The sequence below is a fragment of the Phodopus roborovskii genome, unplaced genomic scaffold (assembly GCF_943737965.1).
Source record: "Phodopus roborovskii unplaced genomic scaffold, PHOROB, whole genome shotgun sequence".
Classification (NCBI taxonomy): Eukaryota; Metazoa; Chordata; class Mammalia; order Rodentia; family Cricetidae; genus Phodopus; species Phodopus roborovskii.
In genome coordinates this window covers 26,911,824-26,935,150 of record NW_026126571.1, presented here as the reverse complement: position 1 = coordinate 26,935,150, position 23,327 = coordinate 26,911,824, and positions in this window count along the sequence as shown.

The following is a 23,327-nucleotide window of genomic DNA, read 5'->3' as shown; positions in this document are numbered from 1 at the left end:
TCAGGGAAGAAGGGGGAACTAAGGTTGGTATGCAAAATGAAAAATAATTAAAAAGAAGTATATCTACTTCAAATTAAACCAAAAAAAAAAGCCCCTCACGGGTATACCCTCCATATTGGATTTTAGTTAATACCAAATGTAGTCAAATTGAGAACCAAGAATAACCATCATACATGTACTCACACACATGCATACACCATATTTGCACTTGCACTTAAAAACACACACATCTATGCACAAACCAAACTAACAACTTTGATTTTCCTATTTTTGAGATGAGGAAACTAAGTCTACAATTTGTTCACTCTGAAGGGAATAGTAAATATTAGAGCTATTATTTGGATCCAAGCAGTATAGCTGTACAATCCAGGTTATAAAGCTTGGTGCCTAAATACAATACTTAATAAATGGTATTATTGCACTCACATAATCAAAAGAGATAGGACCATGCTGACCATCATTATTTCACAGAGAAATTACAAATCTAGGCAAAGAAAATAAATGTGCATGTGAAAACCTATGAGAAAGGTGTTTGTGACAACATAATGGAAATACTTAGTTTTATGTGCATGTTTGAGAAAAATTAAAAATTTAGTATATAAGCATAAGCTTGTAAATTCTAAGAAAAAAGAAATTGTATATAGGCTGTTTTAATAAACCTTTAAGTGTTAAGCTCCTGTCCCCTGAATGGCTGCATTTGAATATAGATTTTTAAAGAATAATCAAGGTTAAATGTAAGAGTAGTGCCCCCACCTGTTAGAACTGGTGATCCTATAGGAAGGGATCCCGGAAAGGTCACTCATCCTGATATGCTACCACCTTGATAATTGGATTTTAGCCCCAAAACCCTGAGAAAATAAGCTGACATCATTTAAAACACCCAGTGTCCAGTATTTTGTGGCAGAAGCCTGGGATGAGAAATGAATGACAATTAGGGCAGAAATAAAATGTAAATAATGAATGGCAAGTTAACACAGTCAACTGACATCACACATGCACACACACACACAGCCCTATGTGCATATGCACCTTAGCACTTCAATCTATGATGACTTTATGTGACAATGAGATGACTCATTCTCCAACTAGTTTTCTTCAAAATTCACTTTGCTATTCTTGGGTCTTTCTCATTTCCATGTAAATTTTACAATATCTATCAGTTTCTATAAAATATCGCTGGGAATATTTAGATTGGAAATGTACCAAGCCTATTTTCACAATAATGTGTCTTCCAGTTCATGAATAGAGTCAGTCTGGGGAATGTCCAGGACCATGAGATATGAAAGTCATTTTTTCATTTATTTCCATGAGGTTCTGTAATTTTTAGTTCAGTGATCTCATCACTCACTTCTCTTACAACTGGGTATTACTATGCTACGTTAAATTATTAAATTATGATTCTAATTATATAATGATACTCAGCAGAAATATAATTAATAACTTTGTAACCTTCAACCTGGAAAGCTTTTCCTATTAATTTCAATAGGCTAATTCTTATAGTGTTTTCTTTTTCATTCAGTCTACTACCTGAACTATTTTCTATTTGTATCTCAGACAGCATGTCAGTCTTTGATCTGCTCATCCTCTTCAAGCTCACACAGTACACTGTGTGAACACCTACCTTCCTGCAAGTCTCTGTGCTTCATGCCTTGCTGATGTGTTTCCCCCATTTCAATGGCAATTCTTTATCTGCATGGTGCTTCCTGAAAGGCAGGGAGTACTAAGTGAACAGCTATAGAACTGAATCAAGCCAAGTTATCAGAGCTCAATAATAACCCAAAGGTTCATAGTGTGCTCTAACTCAATTTTCATGAAAATCTTTGCAATAGTAAGGGCAGATGTACATAACAACTTAGCTACAGGAGCCCATAATAAAAATAGATGCTGTACATCCAACTCCAGGATTGGGGATCTTGGTGTGGGGTGGTCCAGGGCCATGAGATCTTCCCCGTTGTGGGCTATTTCCTGGTGGACATTTAGAGTGATCATCCCGTCTCAGTTTAACTTCTTTAGGGGGAGTTAAAATTCCTTAATTTTTTATTCCTGGTACCACTACCACAATGTAATGAAAAGAAAAAGAGAAAGCTCCAACAGATAAAAGACCTCAGGAATGTACATCTAAATGACACTACATTGTATTAATCAATAGCTGAACCTTTTGCAAACTATGGCTATGACAGTCCTGAACAAGAAGGGTTTCCTGTTTAAGCTGCAGTAACTTTTTTCACTATGGATCATCATTGCAATAACGCATTTAGGACAATCGTCTCAAAGTAGCATGTAGCTTTCCTGACAACTCCTCGCTCTCTCTCCTGCTGTTTTTGTTATTGTCTTTTGTTTGCTTTTTAACCTTCTGCTTCCATATCCACCACTTCCACTACCAGATCTGGATGGCCAGAGTTCTCAGTTTAGTTTCTAATTGTACCTCACAACCAGCAGCACCTTCTAGGTATTGCTGGTCAGGGCAAAAGGCATAGATAGATTTCAAGTAAATTTATGGCAAGTGCCAATAAAAAGGAACAGACTGAATCTGTTCAATAAAACCCTGGGCCTTCTGCTCTATGCTTGATGTATGATTGTCTAAAACAAACCTATGAAATATATACACAATCCCCAAATTCAGGTTGTCAGCCTTAGGACTGAGAAACATAAGGTTAGAAAAACACCTAAGAATAAGATGTATTTCCCACTTTTTAAGCTCTTGACCTCTAGTGAAATGGGGAGGAGGCAAAGGCCATTGAGCTCTATGGAACCTTTTAAAGATCAGGTGAACAATAACTCTTGGAGGTAACACAGATAATCAATAGCCCCCAAAGCTACCAGGGCAGTGGCATCTATGCCTCACAAATTTTTAAAAAAAAAATGAATTTCACAGATAATGAAAGGGTTAGTTTTATTATAGGTAAGAGCTCAAGAAGGATGCAAGCAGAGTTCCTACACAGAAGCAGATTCCAATAAAGGGTTGCCTCGGAGGATCCCTATCTAGAGTTTAATATGGCTTTATTGGGTTGAGGCATGGGGGTGAACTGGTCAACCCACCTACAAACTGCTCACATGCCTTTCCATCCAAGGATCTAGATGGATCTCCAGGCATCTTCAAAACCAACAAGCATCTGGTTATGCACTGCTTTCCAGGAAGCTGTGCTCGTAAGTCACTATGTGAACATTGAAGAAATATCAACACAAAACAACAATGAAAAGGGACACAAGAAACTAGATCATGAACCAATACCCCAAACATTTTTACTATTTCTCTGTCCAAGACAAAGCTAGAAATAGACCCAAGAACAGTTCCAGCTTCTGGCCAAACTGGTTGTCAGGAAAGCAGAGCATGAAGCAGAATTGCTCCTTCCTGTGTTCCTAACCCTAAAATGCCTGACAAGTTTCCATCTCCTGTTCTCATCACTAGGAAGTACAGCAGACCCAGGTGAACTGACCATTACCAGAAAGCTACCTCACCAGTCTGTGTCTCTTTCCATATGCACCCCACTACCACAGTGGCTAGTAAGAGACCGAGCATGTAGATGCCCTGTCAGATTCTGGGAACTCTGATGTGGAGGCATGCAGGCCCTGCACTGCCCTGTCCTAGCTAATTAGTTCCTTTCTCCTTGAGGGACTAAGAAGTTCCCCAAGATTCCCCAAGCAGCAGTTTCACCTAAGGACTATCTAACTGGGATACTTTTCATGTTGAACTCCTAAAAGAAATGTTAGCACGGTTTGTGGAAATGGCATGCAGGACCTCCCACCATCATCCCTTTCAACATTTGTATGTGAATCCCCAACTCTGAAGAGCTCACCTTTCGTTTCAACTCTGGCTCCTCTGATTTCTCTGGCACATGCCATTCAAAGCCCAGTCTCATATTTGACAACTAGAACTATTAAAAAGGTCATTTCCCTTGAATGTTCATGCTGCTTCTCCTTTAGTATTCCCTGGGGCTTTGTACTTTCTTCCCAAGGCCAAAACATTCCCAGTAAATACCCCTTTCTCCTTCCTTTATGCACAGTTAGTCACAGAAAAAGAAGTGCCTTATAGGGTTTCCCACCCCACAGCGCAGGACCCAAAAGCTGAACAACTTCTCCCCATTGGCACTGATGACAGTGAGCTAAATTTTCCTTCAGTCTAGCCACCAAGATGAAGCCTGTACTTGGAGGTGCCTGCAGCCACTCACCAAGCTGGGATTTAGTCACTACAAATGACCAGACCTTTGAAAAGTACACATTCCTGAGTAGTGTATTTGTTCTTATGCTAATCTAATGTAAAAAGAAAAAAAAAGAAAGAAAGAAAAAAACAGGTTTCCCTTTCAAGAAAGGCATGTGATCTAAGCAGGGAGAGCAAGTTTTAGTGAAAACAAATGAGAAGAAGGATCTTATTCATTGTGACTAACTACACAGACCTTTGAGATTTACCCTTGTCCATTAGGGGTCTAGGTAACCTCTATCTCCCCTTGTTTGTGTCAGTCACTTAGAACAAAGTAATTTCTTTGCCCTTGCCATTAGCCAATTTAAAGGGGACAGCTTAATCTATTTAGTACAAATACATTTTCATGTTTATTTCCAAAAAAAAAATTAAAGTAACAGACAATCTGAAACCAATCAATGCCCAGAAACTTCCAAAGCCATAAGTCCTCTTGCTAGGTCCTTAAGCAACTTTGTGTCTACTTCACACAAGCACACAGGGTCCATAGTAACTGGTAAACTTCCTCTATTCCTGAAATGTTAGGAACAGAAGCTGGCATGTTTAATAGCTGGTTTCAATTTTTACCACTCTGTGATGCTCAGACAATAAAATAATAATAGGCATTGCTTTGAACAAAAAATAAAAAAAAAAAAAAAACCCTTCCAATACAATCACCTCAAAATGCTGAAAAAAAAAATTAGAATCAGCAAAGCATTTACTTGAAGATAATATATGCCTATGGCTAGGTATAGGTAGGGGACAGATAGGTAGGAAGGCAGATAGATGGACAGACAGACAGATATGAAAGCAATACTAGGGATGGAGCCCAGCACATTACACATGGCAAGTGCTCTACCACTGAGCTACACTTCCCAGGCTGGTCAGCAGATGTAATATACTTAATGGGCCAACAATGGCTTGTAACCTCATAGCCTGAGGCTTTTGATCAGTCATTCTGTGGTTACTGCGAAGCACAAAGTACAAAGTACAGATTTCAGGAAAATTTTAACAACAGATTGCAAGAGAAGACCACCATAACTATAATGTCTGCTTGCTTATTATTTTTTAAAGATTAGGTAATACTTTAAATTGAGTTTACCTATAAAATTTCCATAAAATAAAAATACATGATCTCATAAAATCAAATCAGTCTTTAATTGTAATAGTAAAAATTACATTTCAGTAATGGTGTCTCTGAGTTAATAGCTCCATAAAATAGAAACCATACAGCCAGTCTCTTCCACCTGGATGGCTATTTCTGCAATTAGAAGGCAGGGCTTGAGGCAACCTGCTTGGAGAGGCTTCCCAGGGCTAAGCATTGAACCCTGTATCACCAAAAAAATGACATTAAACTAGGAAACTTAGGAAATTCTCACATTGAAGTTAAGGTAGAGGGATAGTAACTACAATGACTCAGGAGGTGAAGGTAATTTTCACAGTATCATGCAGTTACTACTGATATTCAGACCAAGGAATTTGTAAGTATGACACCTAGTTGTTGTTTGTTTTGTTTTTCCATTACTGCATCTTAAAGCCACCAATGAAGAGATTCCATTTTGTATTTCTAAGAGAGGCTTCGGTTCATACAAATCTTCAAGATCACTAATGAAAGAAGCCCAACTTCTTCAATATGCTTCCAGCACAGAGCCATAGTATTTGCATGTCCCCGCCTTACTTCACATCCATCAACCTCCTCCCTGGCAAGGATGCACTCTCCCTCAACCATCTATCCTTCTCTTGTGACCCTCTGAAGTCTAAAGTCCAGCCCACACACGTGAGTGGGGACATCGTCAGCTCAACAAAGCTAGGCACTCTCTCATACCCTACATCAGAGTCCAAATGCCTTCTTTGTCCACCTCTGCTTCTCTACATTCCCCACACGGATGCCCTGAGTTCTATGATCTCCACAAACTGGGGATCGCCTGGGCTATCTAAGCCATTGTGGTACCTATGAAGGCTGCTGGCTAGATGAGGAAGCCTTCTGTTTTAAGCCCTGAGTTGTCTATCTAAACACCATCCTGGCCACACCGATTCCTCTTGAAGAAGCTATATCTCCTGCATCTCCTCAAGAACAGAGGAGGCTTTCAACCTGGGCTGTGTCTGACTCCCAAGACCTCCCTCTCCCTTCGACTCTCCATCCTTCCCTTTCCATGACTTCAGAGGATCATATAGCTTCTTCCACGGTTCCAATGACTTGGTCCCCTGAGGTATGGTTTGTCATCCCCTCCTTTCCTGAACAGCAATCCTCTATTATAAGCCTGTGACGACTCTAAAAAGCTACCACCTCCCCTAACTCCCTGAATATTTGTCTGGTGTGAGCATTTTGTCTGAGTACATAATTTAACTCTTTGGTGATAACTACATTAACCCAAATATCTCTTTCCTGCTGACTAGCCTGTGAATTACTGCAAACATGAACTTCAACCTATTCTTCTCCCTCCCTGTGCTTAGCACATGACTGGCAATCAGAGCGATTGTGAGTTTATAATCACACTCAAGCACACTGCTGGAAATCAGGAAGATGGTGAATGAATGAGCACATTCAGGACTTTTCCACTGACTGTGCCAAGATTACATTTTCCTATAAACTATACTGGTCTTCAAGAAGTAAAAAGCACAACAATTAGTAAAGTATAAATGGAACTTAAAAAATTAGCTTTGCACTGTCTAACAAGTAACTGTCCAGAAGAGATATTACTCAATTCCATGTACAATAGCACCAAAAATTAAATAAGACACTTAAATCTGGGTGTAATAGTGTAAGTCTGTAATCCTAGCACTTGGGAAAATGAAGCAAAAAGTAAGACTCTATAAACAAATAAATTAAGTAAATAAATCCTCAGGAATAAATTTAACCAAGGAGGAAAAGACTATCCACTGAAAAGTGAAAAGAATTGCTGCAAGAGAAGAGAGCTCAAATAAAGGTTCAGGAGATGATTCAGTGGGTAAGGGCACTTGTTGCCAAGACTGATGACCGAGTACAATTCCCAGGTACTACACAGTGAGAGAGAGAGCAGACTCCTGCAAGTTGTCCTCTGACCTCCACATGTGCACACATCATAACACACACGCCTCCTCTGAGGACAGCAACAGCAGGAAAGAGGAACTAGAGGCAGAGGGGAGGGAGGGGGCAGGAGGGACAGACAGGCAGAGAGAGGGAGAGAAAGAAGGAAAGAGAGGATGTTGTGAGGTTGGCAGGGCCCTTCTGTGAATAGTCACAGAAGATTCACTTAGTGGCAGCAGCTGAGGATATATCTTGTCAGAACTCCAAAGGCAGGCCAGTAAAATGCCTAAATACTAACACCTATGTCTGTCCTTTCAGAGAGACAAAGCACAGAGACAGTAATGTTTTCTTCTAGGATTTTGCAATGTACAAATGCTCTCTCTATACTCCAGGCATGGTAATACAAACCTCCGTCAGAACTTAGAGGTAAGGGCAGGGGCATTAAGAGTTACAGGCCAGTCGGGGCTACATAGGACCTCAAAAAAAAAAAAAAAAAAAAAAAAAGTTTACTCTAGGTTCCAAATTCTCATAAAGCTTAAATCTCAGAAATGATCACAAAGATTAGTGTGATATGTGTCAGGCATCTCAAAGTAAAGTTCCTAAAACCAAAGGTAACTCAGAAATCAATATAAAAGTCACTATTGTGGCACAACCAACAATCCTAAAAGAGTTTTTAAGGTATTTAGTCCTTACCAAATCAAAGTCTTACATAAAAGTCTGCAAAAACTGCAGATCTGATGCAGCCCATATTCAAGCCAAATATCAGACTTGAGATGTTGCAAGCTACACATCAATATTCCCAATCAAATGACCATAGTGAATATTATTCCAAAATAACAAGAAAGGGAAGGGTTGTCATACTTCAAGTGGAGGTTTGTTCAGATAGAGGAGACTAGGCCAGAGGCTTAACAAAAGTGGCTGACAACTAAAGCAAATTCAGACTACCACTCGTCACCCACAAATAATGCAGGCACTGATCATCACCATTGTTCACCTTCTTGTCTAGGTCCCCAAAACAGAAGTTTCTTTGTGGTTGTCAATTATATTTACCAGTCAGCTTGGTGGGATCCTTTTGCTCTAACTAGATAGAAAGATGGGTGTACAGGGTAAATCTCTTCAAGTGTTAGTCTTTGGTAGCTGTAACACAAGTTCTAATCAGGCTTAATAAAACCCAGTCAGACATCAGAGAAGCAGAGCAGCCAGCCACTAGAGCTCTTACTTCCACAAAATCCTTAGATTGAAAAGAAACCATTCCTGCCTCATTCTGACTATATATCCCTCTCTACCCAGCCATCTCACTTCCTGTCTGTCTGTACAGACACCTAGCAGCTAGTTCCACCCTCTGATATTCAGGCAAGCTTTATTTGTTAGAGTATAAACATTTCCCCATTTTTGTCTAAAAAGAAAAAAGAAAATTACAATTATTATAAGAAAGACTGTATGCAATAAATAACTATGTACAATATATACAGGCAATAAATATATCAAGTGTCTAGTCCATTAAAAATTGACAAATTCAGAGAAAATACTCCATATCTATCCTATCTTGGTGAATCCAAAAGTTGTACCTAATTCACTTTCTATTCTAACTTAGATTACCAAAACTACCTCTTTATGTATGTTTATTGTTTTTACTCATTTTACTTTATGGGCTTTTGTAAAGGGGCACACCATCCAGCTTCCAAATAAATCACACGGAGGCTTAATCTTAGTTATGAATGTCCTGCCTTAGCTTGGTTTGTTGCTAGCCAGCTTTTCTTAACCCATATACCTTTTCCCTCTGGGATTTTATCTTTCTTATTCTGTATATCTTATTTTCCTTCTTACTCCATGGCTGCATGAGTGGCTGGATAGCTGGATGGATAGTTGGCTGGCTGGGTAGCTGGGTAGATGGATGGATGGATGGATGGATGGATGGATGGATGGATGGATGGATGGATGGATGGCTGGGTAGCTGGGTGGGTGGATGGATGGATGGATGGTTGGTTGGCTGGGTAGCTGGGTGGGTAGATGTATGGATGGATGGTTGGTTGGCTGGGTAGCTGGGTGGGTGGATGGATGGATGGATGGTTGGCTGGCTGGGTAGCTGGGTGGATGGTGACTGGGTGGCTGGGTGGCTGGCCCCTAATGTCCTCCTCTTCTTGTTCTCTTGCTTCTCCTCTTCTTCCTCATTTCTACTTCCTTTTATACTCTCTGCCTGCCAGCCCTGCCCATCCTTGCTCCTGCCACACTATTAGACAGCTGTTCAGCTCTTTATTAGACCATCAAGTGTTTTAGACAAAGAATCACAGCTTCACAGAGTTAAACAAATGCAGAATAAACAAAAATCACGCCTTAAAATAATAGCCTACTACATTTGTCTCTCAACCTTATACACTTTACACCTCTTTAGTGAATTTCTTTTCTGAATCAAGTAACAAGGAAAATTATAACTACAAAGTCTTCAGCTCCATCAGAGATCTGGAAAGGAAACAATATTACCTGAAAAAGCAGGAAGTACATGCAAGCAACCTCCAAAAAAAAAAATGACAAAAATAGCTGGATGCCTGGACAGTCATCCAAGGTTCCTCTGCAACATTGGGGCATCCATCTTTGATCTACACACTTAGCATACCTCACAGACTTTCCTATGAAGCAGGATATTCTGAAGGGCTGTTCTATCTTGTCTTTGCAAAGTTCAACAGTCCTTTCCTTTGTGTCCTGCTTGTCCAATTTGGACATCACACTGTCAATAGCCAAGGCAAGAGCACTTTCTTATCCAGTGGCTAACTTCTGACAAACAAAACCCCTTATTGAGTTTCTTCAGTGTCTATCATCTTCTCTGAAATAGATTGGTCCTGCCAGGAATAAACATGTCTCATTGTCATTAAAAAAAATAAAAAAGAGGCTAGGTTATTAAAACTTCTTAAATGCCATATTCTGTAGATCTCTGAAGTGTTTGAAAACAACCTGTATATCTACAATATATCTGTTTGACCTGGAAACCGCACCTAATTTGACTACAAATAGGTGACTAATTACTAACCTGCATTTTCTTATTATCCTATATAGTTGGTAATAATAACTTTCAAGGGCTAAAAATTTGCATTACATTATTAAATGGGTTGCATAGGTACAATACCTTAAACAAAATTAGAAAAGCATGTACAGTATGTTCTAACAAAAATAATCTCAACTTTGTATCAATATACAAAAATTGTGAGCCAATGTAAAATATTTAAAACTAGTAGTTGCTTTTTTGGTTTAAAAGTAGGTTCAATAATCTACCTTTCTAACCTATATATTTCTATATACCCCCTTATTTTTTTCAGAGTAGATTCAATAATCTACCCTTATATCCTATCAAATCAGCATCCCTGAAGAACTCTGAATCTAATCCCCTTTGTTCAATATTTTTCCTGACCATTACCAGTAGTAACTTGTAACGAAGCCCCCTAAGCAATGATAAATATCCATAACCCATTGAATGACCAAAAACTACCCACCGCCCTCTTGGAAATGTGAGTGTCATATTTTTAAATTTTCTTCATGCTCTCTGGGGATGGCAACATCTTTAGGGTATCCTGAAAAAAGAAACAACTTTGGATTAATTGTCAAGTCCTGGGATAGGTAGCTGTATCATTTGTTGTCCAGTCTCTGCACAATGGGAAAGTGCAGGGCTTGTCTTAAGTCTGGGCTAGAATAGTCTGTGAGGCTGGATCAGCTCATCTAGCCACCTCAAAATTGTCCTGAGCAGTTTGTAGTCCAAAACCAATCTTTAGGTGGTATTTTTTTCAGCTTAGTGCTGTTATCATAGTCCTGATGCAATGGTCGTTGTGGGGCCCCATCATCCTTTTGGAAACTTCAAAGGTCACTGTTAGGTGTGGTAATGGTTCACTGAAGAAAACATAAACATAACTTAATTCTTAGATATCTGATACAGACTTAAATCCAAAATCATGTATAGGAAGCTAGATGCAGCCTTTTTCTAGATTAGTTAGTACTCTATATGACCATTAATAACATAACAACTTTAAAATAAATATGTATTAATCTTATAAATTTTTAGATAACATTTATACATCAAGAAAAGCTTCAATGAGTCAAAATAAGACCAAATAATTATTAAATTAGTGGCAATAAAATAGTCCCTTAAGTTTTGTTTTTCTTCTGCCCCATTATCTGGTGGCTCTTCTGATATGAGACAGAGATTTTGTGTCTGTAACAAACATGTTTGGGTTTAGAGAAAGAGAGAGCCACACTCCAACTCCAAAGCCAGCTTTAATTTTTAACTGGTCTGGGACTACAAAAAAGACCATTTGAATTCTATGTCTGTAGAGAAAACCATAAACAAACATTTGGGACATTTATGAAATTGTATCCTATTGGAGATGTGATATGCTAATCGGCCAAATTCCTCATTTTCTTGGGACTTTTTTCTGAATGATCTGCCCTTTCCCTTAACATGTCTTATTTATCCAGTGGTTTTCAAATTCCTTAGCTGGATGACTTAATTCTCCTAATGTGACAAAAACAAAATGTTTCCCCAACCCTAATTTTAGGGAGGCTCCTTTATGGCAAATTATATCTGATCAAATGAAAAGCATTTGTTAGTTTTAAAGTTAGTTTAGATTAAATGGCCATACTGTTTGATTAAATATCACTTCTTCTAACCAAGGGGTGTATCTTGTTTAAATATAATCTTTATCAATTTTGAGGGTAACCATAGCTTTTCTTATCCTATGGAAATAAAAGTAAAAACCCTTTCCCAATGCAACACATATCCTAGTTTCCATTCTGAGGTCAGCACATCTTTAAAGTATATAGGCTGATTTAATTCTGTAGTCTTTCTATTAGCCAATGCCTCTTAGCAGCTATTGTCCCTTTCTCATTAGCATTCAGAAAATTCAAAATTAATAAAGAATTATGCAATCTATTTCTGGGGGGGGTCTTTAGTATCCCTTTCTGTTTATTTAGTGTATCATTCAGAGTTTGATTTGATCTTTCTATAACTTCCTGCCCTATATGACCATGTTTTATACCTGTAATATGCTTTATATTATAATAAGCAAAAACACTGTTTCATTTTAATAGAGACATATGTTGGAGCATTATCAATATTAATTTGTACAGGTATACCTACCCATGATGGCCATAACTTCTAATAAATGTGTGATTACAGAATCAGCCTTTTCAGAACTCAAAGCAGTTGCTCGTTGAATCATGACTACGTATCAAAGGTATGGTGTACATATTTTAATTTTCCGAATTCTACAAAACAAACACATCCATCTGCCAGATTTCATTCCTGTGAGTACCATTTGGGTTACTTCCTGCAGGTAGTAGAGTTTAGTTGCATAAAGAACAAGTAGGACATTTCCTTATAATTTCCTTGGCTTCTTGCCAAGTGATGGAAAAATCTTTTTCAACCCTTTGTTATTGACATGATTTTTTTTAATGAAATTCTGAGGCCTTTAGCACATTTCCTATAAATAGTTGATCAACTTCATTACCTTGTGCTAGAGGACCTGTCTGTCCCATATGGGATCAGATGTGTCTTGTATGGATAGAATGATTCCTATTCCTATTCTTGTAACTAAATAAATAATACAGTCAGTTCTATATTATCTGGTATAAATTCATCAGTTTTAATATGAAAAACAACTCTTTCTGCATATTGCAAATCAGTAACTCTGTTGAGAGGTTCCATAACATCCATTAACACCATGAGAATAGCATATCATTCTAACTTTTTGGCAGAATCATAAGGGCTTTGAGCCACTTTGCTTAAATTTCCTGATTTGCAACCTGCCTTTCCTGATTTATTTGCATCAGTATAGAATGTAGGGGCTTTCAGATATTGGTGTTTCCTGTATGATACAAGGAAGGATCCAGTTAGTTCTCTTTATAATTTGAATTCTATCGCTTTTGGGATATTTGTTGCTAATTTTTCCCAAAAGATTATTGCAAGTTCTTTGCTGAGGTCCACTTTCGGCCCAGAATTTTTCAATTTCATCATTAGTAAAAGGTACTACAATTTCTGCAGGGTCTGTTTCTGATAATTGACAAAGTCTCAATTTTCCTTTTAGAATCAACTCAGAGATCTTTTCCACATACATTTTTTTTTTTACTCTGTTTATGTGGTTAAAAGATTCAGTATAAGATAACATCTTCCCTTTGCATTAATATTCCTGTAGGAGAATGCTTAGAGGGTAAAATAACCAAAATGCAATCAAGCTTTGGATCCAAATGATCTGTATGTGCATCCTGTAATTTCCTTTCCTGTACTATTTAAGTCCTTGTCACCTTCTAAGATTTTGAACAAACTACTCAGTTCATTTTTTCCTATTCCAATCATGGGCCTTTGATAGGAATGTCTCCTAGCAATCTTTGAAAGGCATTAAGATTCAGCAATTGATCTCTCCTAATTTGCACCATTGTGGTCTAAACTTTTGTAGACCAATTTTAATTTCTAAATAACTAGTAGAATCTCCTCTTTGTAATTTTTTAGAAGAAATTTGTAATCCCCAACAAGGCAAATTTTTCTTTACTTCTTCAAGCATTATTTCTAAAGTATCTGTATTTGAGTCAGCTAATAAAATATTGTCCATATAATGGCAAACTATATAATGGCACAGGGTGGGACTATTTAACATTCCCTTTGGGTGAACCTTCCATTGATATCTCTTAACAGGCTGAGAGTTATAAGTAGGCATCATGAAGGCAAATTTTTCTCTATCTTTTACTTATAAAGGTATACTGAAGAAACAATTTCTTAAATCAATAACTATGAGAGGCCATTTTTTTAGGCAATAGAGAAAGCAAAGGAATTCCAGACTGTGGAGAGCCCATTGGTTAAATCACCTTAGATCTGTTGCCATTCCCCATTTTCCAAATTTCTTTTTAATAACAAATACAGGAGAATTCCAAGAGCTGGTTGATTCTTCAATATGTTGAGTATTTAGTTGCTCCTGTAACCAGCTGTTCTAAGGCCTGCAGTTTCTCAGTTAAAGGCCATCGTATAACCTATACAGGTTTATCTGTCAACTATTTTAAAGGTAGTACTGTTGGTGCCTTTGAAAGATCAGTAGCTGTTGTGCCCTATTCTTGAACAACCTGAATGTCTTTTAATATTTTTCCCAGAAACATACATTAATTTACAGTTTGTTTCTGAGATTGGGGGAATGTTAATCTGAGTATTCCACTGCTATAACAAATCATTTGTCTAATGCCTGCCTTTGCCACGTCTTCTGCATAATCCAGAAAGGAGAGGTATTCTGTTTGAATTATGCTTGGGGAAAAAAAAAAAAACATTATTTCTAGGACACCCTGCCTAAATCCCTTTTTAAGTGATCTTGTTTGCCATAATTGAAACTTTTGACATTTCAATTTTTCTTCAAACCTCTGGAAATCACCTCTCCTATCCATGCATCATGATGGTCATGAGATTCAATACTGATTGTATCTTGAACCCATTCCTCCAAGGGTGCTGACCTTGCCTTTTACAGCATAATTACCCCATTTGCATTGTACATTAGCACTTTCAAAAGCCAGAGATTCAATTATCATTTGTAAGGAAACAATAAAGACTTATTTTGGGCCCTGTATAACTTTAGTAAATGGCTCAATTTTCTTTTCTACTTCTCTAATTCTGTCCCAAGCATTCAAAGCTGCTGCATGGTAAAAATTCAGGGTGTGGTCATCATATAGAGATTGCCTTTGTACATCAGCATAATCTCCCCCTCCAAGAAATTAGTCTTGGGATATTTCTGTACCTCCAACCCTACTTCATTGGTCAGTGGTCTAGCCTCATCCTTCTATCAGGTCTTCCATTGTAATTGAGGACCATGCTCCAAAGTTTTAACCAAGTCTCTCTAGTCTCTAAGAATAATTCTATTATAAGGTGACCAAGAATTAAACATCTGCTTCACAATAGGTAAATGCATGCCATATGAGACTATCACTTCCTTGAATCTCCTTTAATCTAACATTTCCACAGGAGTCCCTTTAACTCTTACACAGCCTTGGGAATATCTATCATTTGGTGGTTAGTTGTTCCTGTAAGGTGACTGGATAAATTAAAGGTGGTTGTTTGAAAGCCTTAGGCTGTTCCTCTCTAACCTTATAATGCAATGCTGATATTAGTTCATTAAATTGCTCCATTAAATTCTTCTGTCTAGGTCTGAAAATCTCTATGATCTGTTTTATTAAGATTTTCTAAAATTTGTATCTTAGCACTCATACTAACAATTTTAGTGATAAAACAAAAATGATAAAACTAATGTTTATAATTGACATTACGTAAGTCCCATCTACATTATTATCTCATTTAATTGTTCCATTGTCAAACTGTCCAGTGTATTTTCATACAGAGACCTAAATCCCTCCATTGTAAGAGTGTTTCTCATTTTTTATTATGGGAAAATCTCTCTCTGTTAACTAATTCCTCCCTTTAAGAGTTCCCAATTGTCTTATCAAATCTGCTGACAATGTCAGTGAACTTAGCACGGCATGTCTGAGCAGAGAACACCCATGGAAGAGAGGGGGAAGGAAGGGAGGGGGAAGGAGAGAGACAGACAGCTATCTGTAAACACACATGGGATGGTGGGGAAGAAGCCTGTGTGGTGGGAGCTGCATGAAGACAGAGCCAGCCAGTCTAGGGTGAGTAAGTCCTGCAGCTTTGGAACCCAGATGCTTCTGGAGTTTGGGTGGCAGCTGGAGACTGTTTCAGAGAGACTACAATAGGAACATCCCAAATTCACTCAGAAGCTTGGGGGGGGGAGAAAAACCTAGCAAGCAGGGTGGTGACTCTGGTGGGAGCCCCAAGTGAGTTCCAGCCTGTACTGGTGGCTGTAAAGGCACAGGCAAGCAACTTTTTCATGAATTCACATCTTTAAATTGGCCGCCAACATGTAACACAAGTTCTAATTGGTCTCAGTAATAAAATAACAGGAGTCAGGTATTGGGGGTTAGAAGTTGAAAGATCAGAGAAGCGGAGCAGCCAGCCAGGAAACCCTCAGACTGAACAGAGACTGAATTCCTGTCTCATCCTGCCTATATTCCTCCCTCCACCCTGTCATCTCACTTCCTGTCTGTCTGTACAGACCTCCAGACCTCTATAGTTAGCTAGTGGATAGCTCCACCCTCTGATCTCCAGGCAAGCTTTATTTGTTACATTATAAACAAGATATCACCACAAGTAGCCTTTGTATCTCTCAGAATTTGACAGCAACTCTATCACAGTTCAAAAGCAAGCTTCCATTAAGGGAACTCTTGGCTCTGTGAGTGTCCAACTCATTTTTAGACCTAGGAAGTGAGAATTTTCTTAGTCCTGGGAAGCATTTAGCATTGAAGCTTCAGGGCCTGGGATGTCTGAGACCTTTGACCTCTAAGATCTTTGACCTCCCAGCAATCTGAAATTTTTTGTGAACAAGGTTTCAATTTCTCTTCTTGGCTTTTTACAGCCTTCTATCCTTCAGCCTCAGTTACTAACCTTTCTCTGCTTCCACAATTGCTTTTGCCACTGCCCTAGCTACTCCTTCAAATTATTCAGCTGCCTGTTACAGCTTTGGCAGCTTTCATAGATGCTGCCATTTGGGGAGGCAGTCTTGGATGCTCTTTGCTGCTGCTGCTGCTGCTGCTGCTGCTGCTGCTGCTGCTGCTGCTACTACTACTACTACTACTACTGCTTCTATTGACTATGGCTCCATCCCTTTTGCAGCTGTCAGTGCAACAAACATTCACCACTTTTGCAGATCTTTCTGCCAATCACCCAACTCTGATTCTTCTTCAGCTTGCAAACAGCTGGCTGCCTCGCTGCTCTTGCAAGTCATCCTGCCTAGTGGTTAGATGTCATTACTGCTGCTTCTCTACTGCCTCTGCCATCAATACTGTTCTGCTGTCTCTATATTTCTTCCTTCCTATTACAAGCTTAGCCTGCTCTAACAAAAGTGGGCAAGAAAAGAGTATACATGAGAAGCCATTTGTTGGGCCTAATGATGCAGTATTGGAGAAGCGGCACAGGAGACAATCTTCCAGCATTTTCACAAAATGAGCTAACCTGCCTGCCTGCCTAAGTAGACTGAGAAGGTGTGTTTGCAAATAAAGGTCTGTGTTTGTACCAATCATGGCAATGTCCCTTTTGCATGGAGCAGCCCCTCTGTCAAGCCACCAGAGAAAGTGTTCCCCCTTTGGTCTAGGTCACTAGTTCTCAACTTGTGGGTCACGATCCCTTTGTGAGTCAAATGACCCTTTCACAGGGGTCACCTAAAACCTTAGAAAACACAGATATTAACATTACAATTCACCATACAATTAGAAAGGAGCCATGAAAATGATTCTATGGTTGGAGGTCACCACAACATGAAGCACTATATTTAAGGGTCATAGCATTAATAAGGTTGAGAACCACTGTTCTAGGTGGAAGTGCTTGTAGGCTTATCTAAAGTCCACCATGGCTGTGACAGCAAATGTCCAGTACAAACTGAAACAGTCGTGGCTGGTACTTTGCCATCAGAAGCCAACACAACCAACTACCATTACAGCTCAGTTTCCTTGAGACATCCACAGAGTGCTCAAAATCAAAATGACCATATGAGTAATCCTGATAGTTTCAAGAGAGTCAGAGCATGTAGCTGGAAAGGATTCAACAGCTCCAAAATAGGTAGAAGTGTCTAACTCCACCCCCATCAATTCTTGAATAGAAATGTCAGAAGGAATGCTTATGTTATCCGTAGGTTTACTGAGATTGATCAGTGGGTAAAGGCACCTACTGCCAAGCCTGAGGACCTGAATTCTATCTCCAGATCCCACTCCTGCTATTTGTCCTCTGTCTCCACGTGCACAATATGACACCCACAGAGTAAATAAATAGATGTAAAAGAAATTTTTAAATAAATTGTCATTAACACAAATACTGACAGTGCTTCAACATTATCTAATGCCTGCCTAGTGCCCCAGACAGAGGTGGTCCCTCTCATCTTTTCATTCCCAAATCAGCCTGTGAATTTAGTTCAATTCAACAAAAATCCCCCAAGAACATTTGTGCATAAATTCACGCTGATCCCATATAGATAATGGAAAGGCAAAGGAGCTGAGACCGTCAAACATCTGTGAGTTGTTTGACATGAAAGAGTTGAGGACAGAACTGACAGAATGAGTTGGAAGACACCCACAACACAGAGTGGATAATTGCTCTCTTACTGCAGCAAACAATTATCAGCTAGATAGGCAGCAAAGAGGGTGGAAGAAACACCTGCCAGTAGAGCAGAACAGACTCAAAACCAGACCCTCACAAACATGGCCATTTGATCAAAGACACGGGGGGCAGTCCAAGGCAAAGGCCGGTTTCAACCAGTGCTGCTAGCACAAACAGATGCTCGGAGAAACTAACTTCACTCAAAAACTAAAACCTGATGGAAAAAAATTAACTGAAATGTAACTATAAATGCAAAATGTCACTCTAAAAACCTTTTAAAAGCCATAAGGAGATCCTGACATCAAAATCAATGAATGAAAACAAAAACTGATTAACTGAACTTCATCAAACTTATGTTACTCAACAAAAGACAGTTAAGAAAACAAAAACATATTACCATAGACTGGAAGAAATTATCTCTTTACTACAAAGGACTTGTAGCTAGAAAATACAATGGACTACAATAACTTTTTTTTTTTCAAAAAGTGGGCCCAAGGATTGAACAAATATATCACCAATGAGAGTGTGTGACTAACAACGAAGACTCAGCACCATTCTGAATCTTGGAAATACAAACCTGATGAACCTGCATATTATACACTATTAAAAAGTGGAAGAAGAGAGGAAAAGCCAATAGTACTATATCCTAATGAGTGTGTGAAGCACATAGAACTCATCTATTGAGCTTCGGAATAGTGGCAGTATTTTATAAACTTGGCAAATTTGAACATACTGACCATAGGACCCAACAACTCATATATTTACCCAACATAAATGCAAACACAGAAATCAGTACAGGGATGTTCATAGTGAATTCCCTGTAGTTACCAAAAGCTGGAAAGCACCAATTGTCCATCAACCACTAAAGGAATAAGTAAAATGAGATGCCTTCCTTGATGGAATAAATCTTAGCAACAAAAAAAGCTGTGCATGCATGTAGAAGCATGCAAGAGTCCCTAGTGCATTCTGCCAAAGGAGAAGACCAAAATTTCAAAAGTTATATATTGTAAATCTTCCTGAATATAACACTGTGTAATAGACAAAGCTACAGGCGGTTCAAACTGGTGAGTAGCTGCCAGTTGCCACAAAGGGGAAGAACCACCACAAGTAACCTTAAGAGAGCATCTCCATGGCAGTGGTTACGCTGTAAAGGTTGAGTATGGAGATGGTCATGTGACTGCATTTGCCATAGGACTGGGAAATGTAAAAGGAGTATGTATTTTTCCCTCAATATATTTGACTTTAAAAACACAGATACATCAATGCAATAGGACCTCTCTTACTATAGAGCTTGAAACAAAAGGAATAGCTGTAAGTACTTAAGCAGATTATGACACAGGTACTGCCCACACTGTTCCTGTGTGATGTGGAAATACACTCGCTCAAGTTCTGAGAACTCTACAAATGCAGATGAGTGCAAAAGCAGCATCCGAGGCTCGCCATATAGGAGTCAGTCTCACATACATGTAAAGGTTCCGATCCCAGTCTCTATAACATTTCTTTATTTTAGCAATTATTTGTTTAGAACTAGAAAAAAGACAGAAGTAAATTAGTGCTGAGAAAGAATCTTACAGAATAAGAACCTCCACTCAATAAAAGAATCTGAGACCCAATGTTCAGATTGAGATTATATACCTTTGTTTTTCATCCAGTTTTTATAGTGTTTAAACAAGGATTTTTTTTTAAAGCCTTGACTTTTAAAAGGTCACATTGTGCAACATTTTTCTAAATCTTTGTCTGGTCTCACAACAAGGTAAGTTTCCTTAATGCTGCTACAAACCAGGTAAAAGGCATGCCGAGGTGAAAGTTAAATAAAAAAGCTATCTCAAATAGCATTTTTAAAAGGCAAACATCAACCTTGTAAGCATTAAAAGCACGTTCTAAAATCCACTCTGATGACAGTTTAAGAAAGCCGCTTTTATGTGCTGGGAGCCTGGCTCTGCAAGGTCTTTTAAATGCCAGTGTTTACCTAAAAATGCAGGCGAGGACCAGAATCTGGCCTTGAAGAGGCGCCTTTTGACTGAACACAGTGAACCCAATCTTTAACCAATAAATTGTTCTACACCTTTGTCTCTGCCAAGAGACGCAGAAGTCTGCTCTCACAAGAACGCACAAGCCTCTTTAAAGTCAGGTAGCTTTTGACTCTGCACCTCTGTACTTGTTGGTTTAGAGTCTCTGAGTGACAATGCACATCACTGGTGTTATGGGGGGTTTTGTGCTGTCATCTGTGCTACTGATTGTACTTTGACTTAGATCAAAGTCAAAAGCTTCTAGAAAGACACAGAGACCACAATGTGACAAATAGCATGCCACGTTTGACACGGCAAACAATAAATTACTTTCATCAACCTGATTAAGAATCCCATGTTTTCAATGCTAATTCTGATGTCTGAAATGATAGAACTTTCTACATTCTCAAACAAGGAGTTTCAGATACGAAGGAAAAGACATAAATAGAGCTCACATACCACAAGTTCTGAAATTCCTACTGTTCAAAGAACTGCGGTTTCAACCTGCTATTGTACAAAGCTCATTGTAAAGCTTAAGTTGAATAGTACACATTCAAATCAAACATGCTAACATACCACTATTTTCTTGGTTGCAAATAATTTGTGGTGTATATCTCCCAGACCAGTCTACCTCACCAGCCCTGGCAATGTTTAACAGTGCTGCAACAACCAGAGGCTTTCCTTATGAGTCTCAACTGCAGGAGCGCTCTACAAGGAACAGCATCAGACAGAGCTGGGATGGAAGTAACTTCACCTGGACTGTCACACTCTATCAAAAATGCCACGGTCATCACATACTCAGCTCTTGCTGAATGCATTACATATGGTCTCACTCACTCCTTATAGAATTCTGCAATATGGGAATTATTTCTTCATTTTCTAGATAAAGAAATTGAAACATAAAGCCTCAACAATTTCCCCCAAGATGTCAAACATTGAGTAAGTGATCCAGTCTGGATTTGAACCCCCTCCACATCTCTTTATTCTTTGTGGTACTAAAGATGGGCCGTGCATGTGCTAGACAAATGTTTCACCACTGAGCTACACTACCACCCCTTGTCTTTTAATTTGTACAAGCCAAATGCTATTACATTATGCCAGCATCTTCTTCTAACATATGCATTAGCATATACATTTATAACCATAGAACCAAATAGACAAATAGCAAACTCTGGGGTCCCAGAGTCATTGGCCCATCTTTTTTTATTGAGCTAATGAGTGACAAAGTAGAAAAAAGTTGTAAGAAGTCCTGTGCAAATGGCAACCATAGAAATGAAAAAGAATGGTTTTAAGCTGTACAAAAGCAAAACATGATAACCTGGCTTTGCATACTCACTTACCATTTACAATGATAAACACATTTTAAAGGTTATGATTGAACTTCCTTTCTATTAGGAACTTTAAATCCTCCTCCCACATATAGTATTATGTGATATACGTGACATGAATGTAGAGGTCAAAGGACACTTTTCACGAGTTGGTTCTCCCTTTCCACCTTTTCATGGGTTCTGGGGAGCGAACGCAGGTGGGCAGCCTAGCACTTTATGCACTGACCCATCTTGTCAGCTTTGAGTATTCTTTATATCTGAGTCAATAAAGGGAGACTCTGGCCCAATATGGCAGGACACATTTCCTCCTCCTGCCTTCACATATTCAATTCCCAGGCCTGCCTGAAGGCCTGCCATCAATGGGATGGCAATACACACACCTGCAGCCCACAGGCTTGCATGCACACATTTGAGGCCCAAGTACTTCGAGATCTACATATCAGGAAATTTAAAGTTAGGGCCCATATATCCCAAGGTCTACACAATTTGTAGGTTACACATACACCAAGAACTTCACACATGAAGTCCATATTCCAGGTCTATACACCTAGAACCCTACACTGGGGTCTGCATTCCAGGTCTATACACCTAGAACCCTACACCTGGGGTTCTCATACCTGAAGTTCTTATACCTGTAGTCCACATTCCTGGTGTCCACATTTCTGTGGTCTATATACCTGGAGTCTACATGACTGGAGTCTACACTCCTGAGACACAGACCTCTGGGGACTATAAATCTGGAGTCTTTATATCTGAGGCCCATACTCCAGGTACCCATAACTCTAGGGTCTATATACCTGGGGCATGTGCAGTACTCATGCATTTCTCACTCTTAGGGATACCTCCCTTCCTTCTTCCTGTTCAACCATGTCCTCTGAAGTCTTAGGCCTTAGCTTCTCCACCTACATGCCTTGTTACTATTTCCAGATGCTTCCCATTCCCTTACTTTCCAATATCTTGATATTTGCTGATTCCTAATGCCATTATTACTCCAAATCTTATGATTCTAGAGTCTGGCCTCTAAATCTAGATGAGGATTTTAGATAAGAAAGCATTTCTGAGCAATCTCAAGAGGATACTGACACAACTAAGGTACTAGACCCAGCTGCACTTAAATATAAATGTCCTTAAACCCATGGCTGTTTTATTTGAGAATAAACACCATTTCTTCATGATTCATTTTAAAGACAATAAATGGATAGTGTATATTGCAAAAAAAAAAAGATATAATATGTGTGGAAACATAACCTATCAGCAAGACCAGTTTACTGTTACTTAAGAAATTGTCAAGACAAAAGAAATTGGTTTTTCTCTGAGGAAAGTCCTTAATGATTCAAAGTAGGAGTAAAAACAAATATTCTAAGAATTAAAGAGTCATTCACAACTTTAAATTTATCACAAAAAGTATTTACTTCCAAACTCTTATTTTCAGGTACATAAACCACAGACTAGTAGTTTAGTGGTCTCATTTTTAATACTGATTTGTGAATTCATAAATACTCAGAATTCTTGGACTGATATCTTACTTGAAAGGATAAGTAATGATAAGTTTCAAATATAATGATTCAATTAAGCTGTCTCCTCTTTGTGTGTTTATGTGCAAGCATTTTCACTTACCTGGCCAAAGCAAATC